Source organism: Hemibagrus wyckioides, linkage group LG12, assembly GCF_019097595.1.
Source record: "Hemibagrus wyckioides isolate EC202008001 linkage group LG12, SWU_Hwy_1.0, whole genome shotgun sequence".
Lineage (NCBI taxonomy): Eukaryota > Metazoa > Chordata > Actinopteri > Siluriformes > Bagridae > Hemibagrus > Hemibagrus wyckioides.
The window spans coordinates 4614391-4636133 of NC_080721.1; the positions used below are offsets into that span (position 1 = coordinate 4614391).

At 38.7% G+C, this 21743-nt stretch overlaps 1 long non-coding RNA gene across 1 annotated transcript; it reads left to right on the forward strand.

Moving 5' to 3' along the window:
* The first annotated feature begins 1228 nt into the window (after nt 1-1228).
* On the forward strand, nt 1229-16578 carry LOC131362711 (uncharacterized). The gene is made up of 3 exons (XR_009206231.1): nt 1229-1761; nt 13173-13325; nt 14395-16578. It is a non-coding gene; the product is annotated as an uncharacterized LOC131362711 (long non-coding RNA).
* The last annotated feature ends 5165 nt before the right edge of the window (nt 16579-21743 follow it).

The window sequence follows — 21743 nt, forward strand, 5'->3', positions numbered from 1 at the left end:
AAGAAAGAGAGTTCATCCAAGAGTCTCAGCCCTCACTGTGTCAGGTTCAAGTTCACACTCTGAAGCTATGTTTGTGTATAGGTGTGTATTGTGTATGTGACAAGCTCTGCCAGCTGCATCTCACACTGATACAGATGTCACTGAAAGCACAAGGAGACAAAAATAAGCAGACTGGCATTAACACGACACAGGTGAGAATCATCACGCATTACCTCCCGGTTCGATGTGCCTCCTTTCTGTCCTTCAGCTGATGCTTGACAACGCCCTCGTTGCAACAATGAAGTAATTCCAGGTTCCCAGAGCCGAGTTAAGTCAAATGCATCCTGAAGCCTGACTAGATCAGTTATCAACTTTGCACTCACATACATGTTGTTCATAATAAACTATTTTCTTGGAGTTATTTCATCTATAACCATTTCCTTCATGTCTAGTTCCTGTCTGTAGAAATAAAATAATAAAATACTAAAATAATAGTATTTTGTAAATGTGTAGTTTGTGGTACATTTACCAAAGAGGACTTATTTCTCTCTCTCTCTCTCTCTCTCTCTCTCTCACACACACACACACACACACACACACATATATATATATATATATATATATATATATATATATATATATATATATATATATATATATATATATATATATATATATATATATATGAAATAGGTCCTCTTTGGTAAATGTACCACAAACTACACATTTAAAAAATACTATTATTTTAGTATTTTATTATTTTATTTCTACAGAAATAAACAGTATATGATTCAAATATATAACTATTGTTATTTCGAGTGTATATTTAAAGGAAATGACAACACATCAAAATAACCCAAGATCATGCAGTATTTGCAGAGCTTTAATAACTCAAATAAAACAAAATGCAAATAATTTGTACCACTCTTTTTGAAAAAAAGCAAACAGTTCAGCTTTGCTTGATGGTTTCTGACCATCCATCTTCCTCTTGATGACGTTCCAGAGGTTTTCAATAGGGTTCAAATCTGGAGATTGGGCAGTGTTTTTTTCCAGAGCTATACATATATATATATATATATATATATATATATATATATATATAATTTATTTCCTCTGATTAAATGCCTTTCCGATTATGACAATGCAATAAATATGTAAATTAGACCATGACGTATGACGTCACCTGGACACTTTCTGAACATGAACCATTTTCCCCTGGGACTGTGAGCATTCGTAAGTGAGTACTAATTTTCTTTTCCACGAACTTGCTTTGATATCAAACAATAAAACATGTTAAATAAGGGCATGTGAGTATTTGAAAACAAATTTAAGCACAGACGCACAATATGGAGTGCCAGATATGAATGGCGAGCTCACACAGTTTGGTAAGATTATAGAAATATTACGGAACTATGTGCAATTTTTTTTTTTTGGGGCTCGCGCGTCATGATTCCGCCACAGAACCCTGAGACACTGAGTATGAGACACACGCGCTCACTTTAGTCTGTATCTTGATTCGGATTTATTCTTTTGTGAAGAAATGGCAAGCTGGGATGAGTGAGAATCCCTACGGATTGTGCGTGAGACTGCGTGGATATGCGTGATGCGGTCTACACTAGAATATCGAGCGGACTGGATTTTGAACGCTCACTTGTGCACGAGTCAGACATTTCACACCAAACTGTGCGCGCGCGTCTCTCAGTGAACATGAGAACTGATTAAAAGACAAAAACAGAGACGTTTTCCTTCGCACGAGGACTGTAGTAGATTGCTCATTGCTCGGTAAGTGCAAACCTTACACGGCACACACCCTGTTATACTGTATTATCACCTGTAATGCTTTACTGTCACGCGCACTGTCACGCGCACAGGGCTTGCATAGTGTGTAGTTCAATTAGCCTTTGTATGTGCATAAATCTTACAACATGTAATGTTACACACTTACTTCACGTGCAGTCTTGATCATAATAACTGAGTTTTAATCTACCTACTGAATAAAATGCAGTGTCATAGCTTTAACAATAATTAACTCTGTTTGCTTGATGTGGAGTATAGTCTAGGAGTTATTGCCTGATTCAGGGGTTTTCAGTAGTTTTTTCAGCCTTGGACCCCTGGACTATTCTGAGTGATCCTCATAGACCCTCCTCACATAAGTACATACTGTATCAATATAGAATTTTACACAGAATATATACAGGTATAGGTGCAGGGGTCTAAAAATCTGAGAGCACTAGTGAACAATTCTCAATGATATTATTGATAGTAACTTGAATGAATATTTACAAGAATGTCAACGTTTCTTAGTATTTGCTACATCCCCTTTCTTTGCTTAAATTCTTAGGATCCAAATTCTTAGAGTTTCATCTGAACACACACTTTAATAGAAACGATTAGACATGAGGAAAATGTGACCTTCCGAACAAAGCATTGAAGTACGGACTATTACATTTAAATAGGGACCTGGAATATAATGTTTGTTCAAATTCCTATTATTATTATTATTATTATTATTATTATTATTATTATTATTATTATTATTATTATTTTAAAATTATTTTTATGAATATAGTTCAATTTCCAATTTTTCCTCTGAGTTGTATATCTGTTTATTCATTTATTTCTAGAAAACAAAACGTTGCATGATGATAGCATCATCTTATGTGAATAGAAATTAACTTTATACTTGTAGCTTACATTATAACAAGCCCATTAATTAGCCTTCAGGATTTTGCTCTTCTAACTGATTTGGTTTCTTTTCTCTATCTCTCTCTTTTCTTTTCTTTTTTAATTTTTTATCAAGATTAGACAAGTACAGACTTTATTATATTTATTTAGATGACAAAATAAGACCAGTTGCAGTGGTCAGAAAATGTTTTTTTTTTTTTCAATCTAAGAAGCAAAATCTGCTTGTAAAATCGCAGACCAAACCGGTCTCCATGTACATTTAACTCAGTCCTGTCCCAAGGCTCTGGCCTAACCAATTATTTTCTTCAATATTAGCTTGAGAGATGTGTTGACATTTTGTGCTGTCATTTTCATCTGCCATGAAAACCAGCAGATCAGACCACTGCCCATGACGGCCCTCTCAGTTTGCTGTCCTAACTGTGATTGACAGCGTAGTGTTACACAAGTGCTGCTAAAAAGAAGTAAACTTTTAAGTTTAAGCATTTTAGCCATTTTAGATTTTAGAAGTTAGTGGAGGGAAAAACAAAGCTCACATCGCTAGTTGATGTGTCGCTCGCCTCAGTCTCCCCAATAGCCATGAAATCATGCCTCAGCTTAGGTAAATTTATAAAGAAAATGAATGTCGCCTCTCACTCTGCCTTTGAATCTGAACAGATGAGAGATCAGTTTTAGATTGGAGAAGAAAAATGGACAGCTTCTCTGTCCAGTCGTTGTTTTCTACTATATTAGTTTTGTTGTTGTTTTATTCATGCCATGGCATCATTTCATATCAGAAATCAGACATAAATTGAATGAACAAAAGCACTTTCCTTTCTTGATGAGCTGCTTTTAAAGAAGAAGAAACTTTGCCACACACTACATTACAGCACAGAGGAAGTCTTTTACTCACATATCCTAGCTTTGGAGGTTGGGGTCAGAGCGTAGGGTCAGCGATAGTGTGCTGCCCCTGGAGCAGGGAGGGTTGGAGACTTGCTCAGGAACCCTACAAGTGCCAGCTTGTCAGAACCCTGACCTTCCAAACAACAACCCAGAGACTTAACCAGTTGAGCCACCACTTTTTTTTTAATAATGTACAGAAAGTGACTGGCTGCAGTAGGTTGCAACAGAGAATCTACTGAGGAAGTTGCATATTGCTGAACAACATTGCTGAAATACACTGTAAGTGTTTTTCACACTGTCCAGTATATTCATTCATTGTCTATACCCACTTATTCCTAGGACTCCTAGGGTCACGGGGGTCTGCTGGAGCCTGTCCCAGCACACATAGGGCGAAAGGTAGGGGTACACCCTGGACAGGTCGCCAGTCCATCGCAGGGCCACACATAGACAAACAACCACACACACACTCCTATGGGCAATTTAGAATTACCAATCAACCTAATGTACAGGTCTTTGGACCGGAGTACTCGGAGTAAACCCACGCAGGCACAGGGAGAACATACAAACTCCACACAGAAAGGCCCCAGTTCGGCCCCAGGATTCGAACCCAGGACCTTCCCAGGAGGCAACAGTGCTAACCACTAAGCCACCGTGCTGCCCACATGCCTGTCCAGTATATTTTTAACAAAATATTTTGGTCCACCGTGTAATGATCTAGGCACATATTATAGACAAAATATCAATCATTCTTTCCTACTCTGGCATGTTCAGACTTCAAAATATTATCATTGTAAGGTTGCCTTCGTGCCTCAACATGTCAGTGTCGTGAGTTTTGAAATGATTGGCACCCCTTGGTCTGATTGCAGTGTGCTCCAACTCTCGACGGCTCTCTCTAACACTTTCTTTTATTCCTGCTGTTCCCTCTCCTCCAGCTCTCGTTCAGTAACAAAAGTGGTTCATGCCACAGGGCAAGTAAAGCCTGCTGCCCTGCTTTCTGTGCCCCTGTCATGCCAAGAGACGTGCCAGCACTCCGAACCAGATGGCCTTTGTTGCTTGCTGTAAATATGCTAATCTGCTAGGGGTTGTGTTCAAGGACACCTCTGAATCATTTCATTACCTGGCACTTTAATATTTAGCAACATTGAAAGCACTTTCACTCCCAGTAATGTGTGTTATTTGTGTGAGTGTTTCAGTGTGTGTGTGTATGAACACATCATTGTTTTGATGAATTGCTAAGATTCCTTTCAGTCAGTGTAAAAGGTTATTGGAAATGCTGTGCAAGTAAAAGGCCTTATTTTTTGAATCGTTTAGTAAAGTCATGTGTACATTTTTGCCTCCGATCACCAGCATAGCTCACCTCCGTCACATTCTCATGCTTAAAGATGCAGTCTATGGATTTATCACATCTCTGTCCTGACTATTGCAGTGCCCTTTTATTCGGCCATCATCCAGCAGCTAGAGTCCTCACCTGCTCTTCTAAGTCCCCTCACATTGCACACATCTTACATCACCTATACTGGCTATCTGTGGCATCTAGGCTTCAATCCAAAATCCTCCTAATGACCTTTAAAGCCTGATTACTTTTATTTATCTGAACACCTCCATTCTAACACCGTATCTTAGACTTTTGTTTGTCCTGACAGATTTTCAGATGTTTCAGTGACACTGATTTTCTTTACACATAAAGTTTGTTCACAGCACAGCTTGCTTTACATTTAACAATACTCACAAGAACAAGAAAGCAACGCTCACAAGATAGAAAACAACAAAAGAGCGCGTCTTCTATAGGGTGCCTTTATTGTGCTAAATGAATGACCAGTTATTTTGTCTTAATTTATGGATTTGTATTGGATTGCTTCCTTTTAAGTCATTTATTTAAAATGACAAGTTTCATGAAAATATTCACTCAATGAATCTGTATATAAATTTGTAGTAACTTTGTTTTAAAGCCTCATCAGCTGAGGATTATATTAGTGTGTTTTTCCAACCATCCATCCATTTTCTGTACTGCTCATCAGGGGTAAAGGGAACAGGGGGACTGGGTCACAGGGAACCTGAAGTCTGTCCCAGGAGACTCGGGGCACAAGGCAGGGAACACATTGGACAGGGTGTCAACTATCTAACTAACAGGGTGTCAACTAATCCCAGGGCACAGAGACACTCTCGCACTCCCATTCACACACTGAGGACAATTTAGAGATGCCAGTCAGCCTAATTAATCTTCTGTTGACTAGATTGAATGATGTAGAGTGAGTACGATTGATTCACCTAGTTTTAACATAAACCAGTTATATTGTGAAAACTCATGAGGATGTTTTGCCACTGATGGGAAATACTCTATAACTATTGTATTACATTTACGCATGTGTGGTAGAATAATGTAGTGGTAATGTGTCTATGGCTAAACACCGGTGTTGTTGGTTTGATTGTGAGCTCAGGGCTTGGAAAATACACACTCAAATCCTGCTGGATGAAAAAAATGAATTGTGTTAATATTACTGAATTCAATCACCTGGAAGCAGTGTATACATATGAATGAAATAAGCTTTAGTGGTGTATCAGTGTCAAAGTCAATAATCAATTGACGACAGAGGGTTTACCACAAAATGTAAACCACTGGTAAGCCTTAAAAAAATAGAGTTTGCCAAAAACATCTACCGAGATCAACTTAAACCTGGATGATGGGAAGAGAAAAGTATGAAGAAGGCGAAGAACTGCTCATGGTCCACCTCATCTCATGGTCTGGGATTGTCTGTATGCCAGTAGAACTGATTCCCTTCTATCTATTTATAACGTGACTGCAGGGTGAACTCTGAGGTGTATAGAATTATATTATCTGCTCAGATGCAGCCAATTTCTTCAGAACTTATCAGAAGGCTCTGCAGATGGATGTGTAATGACCCGAAGCATACTTCACCTGACATAAATCCAATTGAGCATGCACTTCACTGGCTGAAGACAAAACAAGAAGCACAAGAACAAGAAGGAAGGGAAGAGAGCTGTAGCGAAGTCCAGATGGAAAAGCAGCACTTGATGTCAGGGGTATAGTGGTAGCTCAAGCGGTTAAGGTTCTGGGTTGTTGATCGCCCCAGCACTGCCAAACTGCCACTAAGCAAGGCCCTTAACCTTCCCTGCTCCTGGGGTGCTGCACCATGGCTGACCCTGTGCTCTGACCCCAAATTCCAAAGCTGGGATATGCAAAGAAAAGAATTTCTTCACTTGGATGTAAATACCATCTTTGGGCTTATATTCATTATATTATTTTATCATGTTTATCTACTGTAATAGGTGTTCCTGATGTTCTTGTAACCTAGGTGAGATGGAGCAGGGCGTTTTAAGCAAAATCTCTCAGAGGTCAATTTGACCTTAGAGAGAGAGAGAGACAGAGAGAAAGAGTGAGACAGAGAGTGAGAGAAAGAGAGAGACAGTGAGAGAGAGAAAGGGACACAGAGAGAGAGAGAGAGAGACAGAGAGAGAAAGAGATGGACAAAGAGAGAGAGAGAGATACAGAGAGAGAGAGAGAGAGAGAGAGACAGAGAGAGAAAGAGATGGACAAAGAGAGAGAGAGAGAGATACAGAGAGAGAGAGAGAGAGAGTGAGAGACAGAGAGAGAGAGAGACAGTGAGAGAGAAAGAGATGGACAGAGAGAGAGAGAGTGACAGTGAGAGAGAGAGTGAGAGAGAGAGACAGTGAGAGAGAAAGAGATGGACAGAGAGAGAGAGAGTGACAGTGAGAGAGAGAGTGAGAGAGAGAGACAGTGAGAGAGAAAGAGATGGACAGAGAGAGAGAGAGTGACAGTGAGAGAGAGAGTGAGAGAGAGAGACAGTGAGAGAGAAAGAGATGGACAGAGAGAGAGAGATGGACAGACAGAGAGAGAGAGACAGTGAGAGAGAAAGAGATGGACAGAGAGAGAGAGAGTGACAGTGAGAGAGAGAGACAGTGAGAGAAAGAGATGGACAGAGAGAGAGAGAGTGACAGTGAGAGAGAAAGAGATGGACAGAGAGAGAGAGATGGACAGACAGAGAGAGAGAGACAGTGAGAGAGAAAGAGATGGACAGAGAGAGAGAGAGTGACAGTGAGAGAGAGAGACAGTGAGAGAGAAAGAGATGGACAGACAGAGAGAGAGTGACAGACAGAGAGAGAGAGACAGTGAGAGAGAAAGAGATGGACAGAGAGAGAGAGAGTGACAGTGAGAGAGAGAGAGACAGTGAGAGAGAAAGAGATGGACAGAGAGAGAGAGAGTGAGAGAGAGAGACAGTGAGAGAGAAAGAGATGGACAGAGAGAGAGAGAGTGAGAGAGAGAGACAGTGAGAGAGAAAGAGATGGACAGAGAGAGAGAGAGTGACAGTGAGAGAGAAAGAGATGGACAGAGAGAGAGAGTGACAGTGAGAGAGAAAGAGATGGACAGAGAGAGAGAGAGTGACAGTGAGAGAGAGAGACAGTGAGAGAGAAAGAGATGGACAGACAGAGGGGGGGGGCAGATAAAATGTATATCAAAGTATTTTAAATGTTATTGTTTATAGAATATTTTATCACATTACGATCACAGCGTTCTTCAGATGTATGTAAAATGTATTAATTTGCTTATTTTAGACTCCAGGAGGTACATTTTGTCCAGTAGTTGTTCTGAAAGTCAGCTTCTGTAAAAGTAAGGTTTCTGTTAAAATCACAATGTAGAGTTAATCCAGTTCCGTTTATCATTGAACTCCTGTAGTCCTTTTCTGATCAGTCACTTGATTTAAATCAGTTTAATCCAGACCTGAATAATGATAAATACTGCACCCAGTGTATTCCTTTAGGGACATTTCAGGGATTTTATTACCATTGAATTTTTTTTTTTACTGTGCATATTTAAGCAGCAAGCATCATGTCCGTATCTGTGCGGTCTGTGTAGAGGGGTTTAGTGGCATTTAGTTTTAGTTTAATTTTAGTTACATGTAAAAAATATATAATAGATTTTATATAATAGAGATAGACAGAGAGAGAGAGAGAAAAACTACACGACTACAGGTGTATATTGTATTTCATGCAGTAAACACAGCTCATTTACATTTACAGCATCTCGAGCTACTTACATTTAATCTCATTTTATACAACTAAGCACTTGAGGACTAGGGGCCTTGCTCAGGGGCCTAGCGGTGGCAGCTTGGTGGACCTGACATTAGAACTCACAACCTTTACAATCCTTCCTAGTCCAACACCTTAACCACTAAACTACTACATATCCCCCCCATCAACCCTTTTGCTCTCATATGAAGGTGAAAGAGAATGAAAAGGTGACGCTAAAGGGACTAAAATTTTCGTAGGTCTGTTTTATTTGATTGAAGCATCAGATAAAATGTTCTGGTTGAAGTCAGTCGAAGATGCAAGCGCAGGTAACTATTTAATAAGGTGCAACACACGAAAACAGGCATGAACACGAAGCAGGCAAACAAACGAGGACACAAAGCGAGCACGAAGTAGTACTACAAATGTCAGAGGTTCAACACTAGTGCTCATTAAACTTGCATTTATGGTATTTGGCAGATGCTCTTTTCCAGAGTGACCTACATTTATCGCATTTGTACAACTGAGGGTGTTGCTCAAAGGCTCCGCAGTGGCAGCGCTGGCATTTTGAAGTCTCAGCATCTTCAATCACTAATCCAACATCTAAGCCTGTCTGGAAGACAGACTCTTGAAAGTGGATTCAAGTGCAGGTCAGTTTATTAGGAATAGGTCAAGCGGAATGTCGAATATAACTTCAGGCGAAAGCAGGGTCAGTCGATCAGCTGAACAGGTCGATATGGGCTAGGAAAACATTGTGATTACAATCTAGATCAAACAGGCAGGCTTGGTGAAAGAGTACTAAGAATGGAATTAAATACAGGTAAAAACAATTAGAAGGAAGGTGACTGGGAAGGAGGAAGTGCAGGTGGTTTCTGGGAAGGTGAGTCCGTTGTGGTCGTGTTTGTAGGCTGTATTGTGCTGTGGGAAACTGTGAGATATATGGGTGTGACATAACCAAAGAGCTACCACTTCCTGGAGTCAAATGTGACAGGGGCTGATGGGTAATTTATCAGACAGTTTAAAAACATCAATCTTGTTTTAGACTTTTTTTTCTATGATGTCGCTTCACTGTGATCTGAAAATGCTACGATGATGTTGGGTCTCTGTTTGATACCATATCGAACAATTCCTAAAAGGTTTTTAAGTAAGAAATAAAACATTATGGTATGTGCTGTTATAAGAATATTAAGTAACACCAAAAGAGCAAGAACCTCAGCAACCTCAAACCTCAGCAAGAACCATTTTTAATGTATCAAAGAACATCATTTAAACCATTTACATTTCTGTATTTATATGTTATATGGAACATCTGTGACACAAGTTAGTTTCTGTTATCAGTTACAGTATAGCAGCTATCTATAATATAGTCATTTATCACCAGTTTCTTGTTTGTGAAGATAATACGATGCTACAGAGAAACCAGGAAGTGCAAAATGCGCTGTTTTAAAGATTCTCCTGTTCATGACAAAGTTTTAACACTGGAGACTGAAACAGCTCCTTATTCTATGACTTCAGTCTTAAATAACAGCACGGTTTTGAATCCGTTTATTATTAGTCTTCAATTATGGGGGGCGTCTTCCAAGCAATTTCCTGTGAATTATTAGAGCAAGTGCATTAATATAAACCTGTGAGTCAGAGCTACTGATAGAAAATTACTCAACATCTGGCATTGAAATATACTGTACATATAATCATGTAACCAAGAATTCATCCAATTTGAAAATAATCACCTAATTAATGCATACATTTTTTGCAAATAATTGAACCTGGTTGGAATCCGGAGTACAGTGCTTGATTGGTTCACGTCTTACATGTCAGACAGAAGTTTTTTCTGTGAGATGGGGTGACGTCTCATCTTCGAGCGTCTCTCAACTCTACGGTGTACCACAGGGGTCGATACTTGGCCCGGTGTTCAGTGCTTATTTCTGAAAGGGAATTCTCTACCTTCAAAGCCAAACTAAAGACACATTTATTCACCAAAGCCTTCGTTTTGTAGTAGCGGCTCTGCTAAGTCTCCTGTCTCCTGCTTTTTAGTGCTTATTTTTACTTTTATGTTATCTCTAATTTTATTACTGTAATTTGCACTTCGCACTTTGTTCAGCACCTTAGTAGTTGTCAGGTGCTATAAATATTCTTCTTCTTCATATAAATGAAGTTTGAAAAAAATGTAGCTTAAAGGTTAACATCATATTTCCGAAAGAAGCGTTAATAAGGGGGTCGGTGTTCGAGAAATCATGTGAAGTTGAATGCTTGACTTCTTCACAGACAGAAACGTTTGTAAGTAGAAGATACACAAATCAGTTCAGAGCAGACAAGCGGCTGATCAGATACGGTGTAACGCTCGCCTGGGCCCCGATCTGTCACCCGAACGGCGCTAGACTAATAACAGCATGGTAATTGCAGTCTGCTGTCCTGGACAGGCGGACAAAGAGAAGATCTGACATGCGGAGCCGAGCTACACTTCCTGAAACGCCCCAAGCGTTCGGGTTATAAATAGAACGGACACATACGCCAGCTCTTCTGTCTGCGAGTGAGCAGTTTGGTTTGCTGGGTTATTTATTGATTGGGATAAAAAAAAATTTTTTAAAAATGAGTATAGATGCAGATAGAATAGATACACAATAACCCAAGCCCAGGATTGAACTCATTTATTTATAGTAGATTTATTTTATAACCATCAGGCCAGTAGACCAAAAAAAAAAAATCCTGTTAATCTGTTGAAGAAAAATTGTTAGGGCTAAATGTATTATTAGTCTCAAATAGGCCTGAACGTGTTTCAGTGTGTGTGTGTGTGTGTGTGTGTGTGTGTGTTTGTTCTTTCTTGAAACAATGCAGTATTTAAAGGTTTTGTTGTTGAGAATTCTCAAAAAAAAAAAAAAAAAAAATAGGGTGGTGCCATAAGTTTTTTTTTTTTATCTGTTACCATAGAAACAGCACTTCTCCCTGACTTTATCTCACTTTCTCTTGATTCTGCTGATGTGTGAAAGTGTTTTCAGGAGTTGGAACGATTTGTCTACAAAGTTGATTTACACAGAAATCATTCATAAACCATAAAGACTAAGTGTAGTAGTCCTGTATTTTTATTTTTTATGAATATCGATCCTTGTCAATCATTCCATTTGAAGCTTTAATTCAATTTTAATTTTAGAATTTTATATTTTATAATTTTTTTTATATGTTTATAATTTTATATAATCTTACTTTCTTTTACTATTTGTATTGTTATTTAGTTTATTATTATTTGTATTGTGCAATATTTTTTATTATTTATTTTCTTTTAGAATTTTTGACGTAATTTCTTTTCTTTTACTATCTGTCTTTTTAATTCTCTTTCTTTCTATCTTTAGGTTAAAAACCTGCACGTTAACTGTCTGGTGAACTGCTGTGACTATTGAATTTCCCCACTGTGGGATCAATAAAGTTTTATCTTATCTTATCTTATCTTATCCTATCCTATCCTATCCTATCCTATCCTATCTTAATTCTCAGCATCCACTGTCTCCATGACTATAGGCACTGTTTTCACAATAGATGACATTCCCTGCTTTGGGTAAAGATGTGTGTCTGTGTGTGTGTGTGTGTGTGTGGTTGGTAATGTATTATATGTTTAATTTCTATTTACAACAAGCTAATAATAAGCTTTATATGAAGAGTGAAGAAAGGCAGGTGCTTTACATGAAGAAAATATTTAATGGATTTAATCAGAGACAAAGACAGAGTCAGTAAACTAAACACTGGGAATGAAGTAACTGATACAGATAAGATAACAGACAGGAAGAGAGCACATGTGTATTTAATAACAAGGAATTTCACACAGCGCTGTTCTTCACAAGAATGAAACAATCCTAAAGAGAGCCTGCCTTTATTACACACACTCCCTCTGGTGGATGGAAAACCCAAGGAAAAATTATTTCTGAAAGCTGTTTATCCGTTAATAAACTTTATTAGGAAGATGACACTTACACTGGGTAGGGCTTCCAATACCGCTTCAGTTCTTCATCACATGATATTGGTTCCACAAGATATTGGAGTCCATGTTAATTGGATCGGATACTTTCATGCTGTGAAACCTCTTGATTAGGATTCTGTGACTGGGAAAAAGACTTGAAGAACTCATGCCATGTTCATGAAACCAGTTTAAGATGACTTTTACTTGTTGACATGGTGCATTAACATCCTGGAAGTAGATGTTAGAAGATGACGAACCTGTGACCATGGAGGGAACAGGAACGATACTCAAATAAGCGGGGGCAACAAATTGTTAAGATTTAATACTTAATAATGTTAAAAAAATAATGTTAATGTTAAAAATAAGTAGACCGAGATGAAAAAGAGCTGCCTTTATTAAATCACCCATTTAGAATCCCATTAGGATCAACTGATGTTTCCTGTAATTGCCATTCTGATTCATTTTGTTCTGTGCCATTTTGTTTGGTAATAAAAAATAATTTAGCTGTAATATTGATGTGCCTGGACAAAACAAGAGAACTACCATTTATATAGATAAATACACGCATTAGATAAACTAAGAATAACTCAAGAGCTCTCTCTCTCTCTCTCTCTCATTTTATGTCTATCTCCAGGCAGAGGTGAGATGACAGAGGTGCAGCCGGTGTTGGACTTTGCCTCGTCAGGAAGGTCTGGACGACGCAATGCTCTGCCGGACATTTTAGGCTCGCCAGCAGGGGTTAACCCATCTGACCTGCCCCTGAAATTGACTGAGCTGTCACTCACGGGTCAGTCTGAAGAGAAATGTGTGTGTGTGTGTGTGGGTGAAAGAGAGAGAGATTTGGCAGAGCCCTCCTGAAGCTCTATATTTTTCTAAATTCAATTCCTATAAATTCCCATCTCTCTGTGATAATAATGTGTGTGCTAGCTGGCCCAAATGCAAATTGTTTGTACTAAGAATCAACTCATCAGATGGAGAGCTTTCCAGCCATCATCACTCACCAGTTTCTCAGTTTGATATCATGCTGCTGATTCATCTCCATCAATCAGACACTCAGCATGAGCAGTCCTCCTCTTTAAGGAAGACGTTCAAAGGGAGCCATGCTACTGGCAGAAATTTCTATACTGATCTCACCACAATTAGAGGGTTATCCTTGCTAAACACTTACTCTCAATAAACTAATTATTATGCCCCTCTCCAGTGCCAGCTGAAGTAGGATGGGCTCCCCCTGCTGTGCCTTGGTTTTTACCAAGGTTATTTTCTCCTAGCTCTGTCCAGAGGAGCTTGTCCTTGCCTCTAGGCCCCCTGAAGAACAATTCCATTACAGAAGTACATTTCCCACATCCTGTGTCCGTGTCCTCCAACCTGTCATCACTACATCAGATCTTTCTGCTGCCCACATGGATCTACTAGAAGGATCTCATGCAGAAATCAGGTCTTGTTAGGGTTGTGCACCTCCCTACCTTTTCCAGACTAGTCCAAGAGTCTTTAGTGATCAGGAGCTGCCGGAACATCTGGGTGCTCATGTAGAAACTACTTTCACCTGTAGATACTGCAAGGCATCACATCCCCTGCCATATGATAGGGGAGAACTGGCTGATTGATGGATGAGAAAAAAGATTAATGGATGATAAACTCTAACAATAGATAGATAGATAGATAGATAGATAGATAGATAGATAGATAGATAGATAGATAGATAGATAGATAGATAGATAGATAGATAGATAGATAGATAGATAGATAGATAGATAGATAGATACTTTAGTGATCCTATGAGGGAAATTCTTGAATAACAATAACAATGAGGTAATGTAATAAATAATAATTATAATCCCCCCCCTTCTCTCTTTCAGCAGATGGACCAGGAGGAGTTCAGTCACCATCTTCAGAGGAGGCTTGTCTTCCTGCGGAGAGCTCTGAGGGAAAGGGCGAATCTTAAACACTTCCCAGTCTCTACTATGAGAAGCTATGCAGTAACAGGAGTTACAGAATAGGAGAAGAAAAAGGAGTAGGAGAAAATAAAAAGAGAGGGAGAGTGAGGCAGGCAGGCAGAAATCGGGAGACATTGAGGAGGCGCAGTAGGATGTAGCATGCTAGCTGTGCTACTGGGATTGGGTCTGGGTGTCATCATGTGCCTGCAGGAAGATTATTTGGGAAAGTTGATCATGTAACAAAGCAGAGGTATCTATAGGTCAGTGTGAGAATGGGGTGTCTTATATGTGTATATGACATTCTGTGGAAAAACGTTGAGAAAATACGACTTTTCTTAATGGATGGAAGTTCTTGAATACTATCAGTATCCCTAAAAAGTGCGGTCCCTTTTAGAGACTATTATATAGACTCATTTAGAGACTATGATATAGACATTAGAGTAATTCTAGACTCTATAGATGCTATAGTTGAGCATTTGAACAAAGTGTTCTGTCTTTGTCATTTGACATGCTGTTGTAAAATTTTTGGCAACGGCCAGTAGAACTCCATTAAAGCAATTGTTTGGCCAAGCACTTCACGGACAGTACATGGAATCATTTGGAAGCTCTTGTGTACTATTACTCTCAATCTTTTGTCAGTATTCACTCCGTACGTGTCGGTCCTCAGTCATGTGACGCACTCTATATGTGTTACTGATAGGAGAAAGATCTCTTTTGGCAACTCCAGCATTGGATTATCAGTTGTGAGTTCATATAACATTTGAATTTCAGGAACAATAACTTGTTAATAATTGTTAAAAATGTTTAATAATAAATGGAATAGTGCAAAAAAAACCTAGCAATGTGAATAAAACATAAAACAATACATGGGCTTTGCTTTGATGTGTCTCAGAAACTTGAGTCCAGGCATCACAACAGGCGTGTTTAACACTGTATACTCACTGTTAATTTTATTTCAGATCTTAATCTATGTCACAATAGTGAAACCTGTATATTTGTAGTATCTTTCGATCTTTGTACAGGAGTTATTTGTGTATTTGTCCACTTCGTCCTGGCCAGGGTTACAAATGAATTCAGAGCCAATGGAAGGAATACCGGATATAAAGCAGGAGCATTTCCACTTTGACCAGTGTTACCTTTTTCCACATAAAATACACACTGAAGATGTTAACTAAACAAAATGAACTGTACACTTTACATTTTATGATTACGTTGCCGTTTGACGATCTGGACCAGAACAAAGGAGGCATGTGATCCTTCCCTGATTTTGCAACCAGTTCTCATGTTGGTCTTTGTATTTGGGACAGTAATTTTCTCATGGGCAGGTTGCCATTCATGTCTGAACCCTTTTATGTGCACATGTAAAGTCAGGATTCGGCATGGAATTAAAATATAACTAGAGGCTGGATCATTATGTTTTACACAATCGAATTAACTTAAACATAGTTCCCAACATTTAAATAATTTATATAACAGTCCTCATACAAGCATGCTACCCTCCTGTTGGTGGCAGTATCAATAAAATCTCTCTCACATCTCCCACATGTCTGTTTCTTAAATCTATGTAGGCTTAATTTTAAAGTCTATCATTAGATATTCCTATAGACAAGAGTACATCCCAAAAAAATAATTCAAGGAGAGAAGGAATTTGTAAATATACTTAGAAACACATCACGCAATTTTCTGTATTCTGTGTCGGAATTTTGTAAGTAACAAATCCGCAAATGTCCCAAATCAAAAAAAATCTGATCTAGACAACTCAGTAATCCATGTATGAAGAACAAGTCTGTGTTTTTTCTTTTCTTTCTGTACATGATTCTGCCTCGAGGTCATAATAAAATGCACAAAGATTCGAATTAATTTCATTCATATTCGTTGAAAAATGGATCCTTTTGTAAGCAAACCAGTTACCAGGACTGTTTATACAAACTGGTGCTGTTAATAAAATAATTGCTTGGCTGGCAAATAAGTCCTTGTGTTATTATGGCTGAATGTGTTGATTTGACCCATGTACACTCCCTTCATCACTCCCCTGTAGATCAGTGTGAATGTAGAAATTGATCTGAACAAGTAGCAGACTTTTGTAACGATGCACAATATCACCCCTACCCCTCACATTACAGACAAAAATCCACTTCATAGCTCAATCTTTGAGATTTATATTTATATAAGATGCACTTTAAGAGATTATGAATTTAACTCCAGTGTTTACAGGGAATGGATGCTGGGACATGATTTTAAAACAGCCATGCTGATTAGGGTTTTGCAAAATCAATATGCTTTTGCATAGATTTATGAACTAATAAGGAATTTCCCCTTTCTGAACACTAGATGGAGACTTTATCTTTTCAAGAAAATCTTTTTGAGGACGGGATATATATATATATATATATATATATATATATATATATATATATATATATATATATATATATATATATATATATATATATCCCGTACAAAGTGAAGCGTCTATATATATATATATATATATATATTTGTATATATGTATATATACGCTTCACTTTGTGTATTATTATTATTATCATTATTATGAAAAATTATTTTCAATCTATTACTATCTATTTTTAAGCATCAATTTTCAATATTTTTGCTTCTTATTACCATGCTTGCATGCCATAACCCCCAAAGTCTCCAATGAGGGCATCTCTTATTTGTTGAGCTTCTTTGGTAACCTGCATCAAATAAAGATCAATTACCAAATTAAAATAAAATAAATGAAAAGATTATTAAACCTATTAAACACTCTATTGGCAAAAGTTATTAAACTTACAGTTAGCAAAATTATCTGCAAAAGTAACAAAACTAGTTTAAGAAGACTTGATATAAATTTTATATATACAGCTAGACATAAATATTAAAAAATATTTAGCAATAGTTTTAATAATAAAATATTTTATTTGTTTAGATGTTATTGCAGTGGATGAACTTCTGAGAAAATCCCATTCTACCAGTCACAAAGTTATGATCACTGAAACTCCATGAAGAAAAGCATCATGTAAGTCAAAGCTGTTATTAAGGCTTAATATTTTGGTGAATGTAGTAACAAGATCAGTAAGGTCTACTTTGTTGCTGCATGCATGATGCAGTTGCAGATGCATTAATGCAGATGCATTATGATTCCTCTTAAAATAATTATACTGGCTGTTATGTCAAGATAAAATGTATTGATGCAAACACAGTTAGTCTTGCTTACGTTATTTTTGTTGTGAACGTTTGTGTTAATGATAAAGATCAACATGTGAGTTGTTCAGGGTGGATTTTTCTGTTAACATGTGTTTTTCTGTCCTTGAATTGTAAAATAGAAACCATTACTTAATTCATTCCATGAAACATGAAGGCCAACAGTGATGTAGTATGGCAAACGAAACAGAAAAAGCAAGCCAAAGAGGAAAGAAGTGGCCAGGGAGCACTAATGTCAGATATTCAAAACATACTTCTGCTCCATTCTGGACTGAATTCAATTTTCAATCATAAAGCTTGTAAATGAATATCAGTATAGTGGAACATTGGCATACGAATCGAATTCATTCTGGAGGTGAGTTCTTAAGGCTAAAATTTGTATTTGTAAACAAATTTTCCTATAAGAAATAATGAAAATGCAGATAATCCGTTCCAGCCGCCCAAAAATATGACCAATATTCCCAATACGAAGCGTATGTAAACTGTATGGCTGCTTACAAAGAACTGACCCAAGCCAAGCATTCCATGTCAAGGCTCCTCACAGGAAGTCGTGCCACCAAGCTTGGGCTAAAAATAGAACAGACCACCCACACCACCAATCAAACAAAAACACCCGAAAAATCACCTAGCTTTTGAACGCATGCCGAAGGCAACGCTGGTATCGTGGGTTGACTCTTTCCTAACAGCTTTCACTGACTGAAAAACAAAATTCGGAAAATTCGTAAACTGGCCTCTGTTGGCTTTCCACTGACATAAACGAGCAACTTAGCCAGCGTTCAGCTCAGTTCAGTTCATTATGCCGAAAATGCTTCATATGTCAATGGAAATTTCTTGCAAAATTTCAATACTTAAGGCGAAAGTTCATAAGGGAGGGCATTGGTTCCACTTTACTCTGATTCTGATTCTAAAGTTGGGATGATAGAGATATCCATGGAGTGTAAATAATAAGACACAAGTTGTAAACATGTCTATACACACTCCATAGAAATGATCCTGTCCTTTGAAACAGGTAGAACAGGAAAAAGACAAAAAACACACACTCCGTGTGTATCTCTCTCTCTCTCTCTGTGTCTCGCGTTCTCTATAGATCAGCCATAACATTATGTCCACCTGTGTAATATTGTGTTGGTCCCCCTTTTGCTGCCGGAACAGCCCTGACCCCTTGAAGCATGGACTCCACTAGATCCCCGAAGGTGTGCTGTGTTATCTGCTACCAAGATTTTAGCATCAGATCCTTTAAGTCCTGTAAGTTGTGAGGTGAGGCCTCCATGGCTTGGACTTGTTTGTCCACCACATCCCACAGATGCTCGATTGGATTGAGATCTGGGGAATTTGGAGGCCAAGTCAACACCAAACTCATTGTTGTGCTCATCAAAACATTACTTTGTGGCATGGCACATTATCCTGCTAAAAGTGGCCACAGCCATCAGGGAATAGTTTGCAACAATGCTTAGGTAGGTGGTACGTGTCAAAGTAACATCCACATGGATGGCAGGACTCAAGGTTTCCCAGCAGAACATTGCCCAAAGCATGACACTGCCTCAAGCGGCTCGCCTTCTTCCTGGTGCCATGTGTTCCCCTGTTAAGCAACGCACACACACCCGCCCATCCATGTGATGTAAAAGAAAATGTGATTCACGTGTTACTGCTTTTGGTGGTGCACAGGGGTCAGCATGGGCACCCTGACTGGTCTGCAGCTATGCAGCCCCATACGCAACAAACTAATGCACTGTGTATTCTGACCCCTTTCTATCAGAACCAGCATTAACTTCTTCAGCAATTTAGGCAACAGTAGCTCGTCTGTTGGATCGGATCACACGGGTCAGCCTTCTCTCCCCACGTGCACCAATGAGCCTTGACTACCCATGACCCTGTCACCGATTCACCACTGTTCCTTCCTTGGACTACTTTTCATAGATACTGACCACTGCAGACCGGGAACACCCCACAAGAGCTGCAGTTTTGGAGATGCTCTGATCCAGTGGTCTAGCCATCACAATTTGCCCCTTCGTCAAACTCAGAGCTTACACTTGTCCATTTTTCCTGCTTCTATCACAACATTCAACTACTAGATGCTCAATAAATAATCTTATCTTTTATTATTTTAATATATTTAATGTACATCTATCGCCCTATTTTGCACATTTCATTCACAGTTGCTGTTGTATATCTGTTTACATCAATATCTGTCTACATCTTCATTTGTATGTATTCACACTTACCTTCTGTATTATCTGTTCACATTTTTGTGTGTGAATGTGTGCACCTGTGAGCTTTAATTTTGCTGTGCAGCTGTACAAGGAAAATAAAGACTTCTATTCTATTTTATTCTATTAACACACTATATTTGCTCCTTCATCTCCCCCCTGCTCTCCTCCTAATCATCCCTTTGTTTTTCTCTTAGTGCCCCACCGTCTTGCTGATGACATCATGGTCTCAGAGGTATGATGTGGTGGTAACGTAGTGTGATTCAGCATGTGGTAGAAGAAGTATTGCCCCTGTCTATCCCACCCTTCATCATTCCGCTTGCTCTCACAGCCTGAGAGTACATCAGGAACAATCAAATTATCTGTTATTCAAACCTTAAAGATGGTTTAAGAGAGACACGGCAAGAACAATATTAGATCAGGAAGCAGAGGTCACGTCAATATCAGTGCATTCACAGTAAGCTCAGGGTTTATGATGTCTATAATAACCCCACGAGACTGAAAGAAACCCACCCATGTGCGTTACTGTCAACAAAACAAGTACAATTCATGCATGGCTTGATGAGCAAACACTGCATCTCTGTGGTTTAGTATCCGTTTCTTAAACATAGTTTTCAAGATAATTATATGATGCAAGAAATAAACATTTAAATGTTATCAGAAATATAATGATATGCTTCGGGCCTCTGAATCTTCACTTCTGAGAAGGTAAAAGTAGAAAAGCAAGACTGCCGATTCGAGCACATTTGCATTATATTCTCATAATAGCTTAATAGCATAAAGGTGATGTTAGTCTTTTAACTTCATTTCCTTTTTTCTGTGCCAGACACAAATAACACCCTACTGTGCCTCCACTGAGCTCTTCTTCTATACATCTATTCTTGAAATATAAGATCTCAAAAAGTCTCCTCTGTTGGAACTTGTTAGTGAGATGCTCTAAGGCAGAGCCATTATCTCTGGGCCTTTGGGGTGTGTGTGTGTGTGTCTGAGAGAGACAGAGAGTGAGAGAGTGAGAGAGAGAGAAAGACAGAGAGAGACAGAGAGACAGAGAGAGAGAGAGAGAGAGAGAGAGAGAGAGAGAGAGACAGAGACACAGAGAGAGAGAGAGAGAGAGAGAGAGAGAGAGAGAGAGAGAGAGAGAGAGGGAGAGTTACAGACAGGTAAAGAGAGTGTTAGACAGATATGCACAGAGAGAGAGAAAGAGAGAGAGAGAGACAGAGAGAGAGACAGAGACACAGAGAGAGAGAGAGAGAGAGAGAGAGAGAGAGAGAGAGAGAGAGAGAGAGAGAGAGAGAGAGAGAGAGAGACAGACAGACAGAGAGAGAGAGAGAGAGAGAGAGAGTTATAGACAGACAGAGAGAGACTGTTAGACAGATATGCACAGAGAGAGAGAGAGAGAGAGAGAGACAGACAGGTAAAGAGAGTGTTAGACAGATATGCACAGAGAGAGAGAAAGAGAGACAGAGAGAGAGAGAGACAGAGACACAGAGAGAGAGACAGAGAGAGAGAGAGAGAGAGAGTTACAGACAGACAGAGAGAGACTGTTAGACAGATATGCACAGAGAGAGAAAGAAAGACAGAGAGAGAGAGATCGAGATCTTTCTTCTTCGTGTAACATACTGGTGATATGCAAATGAGCAAGACGAATCACCGAATAAACAAATATGCCCGTGACGTCACATGCATATTTTGTAGAGATTTTATTGGACGTGAATTAGCTTCTTTGTAAAGACTTATGCAAATACAGAATATAGGAAAACACACAAAACCGGTCTCGTGTTGTAGGTTATTTTTGGTCAGGTTTAGACTTGTCTGAGAAGATGAAGAACTACACTTCCCAAAAAGCCAGAGGCGTCAACA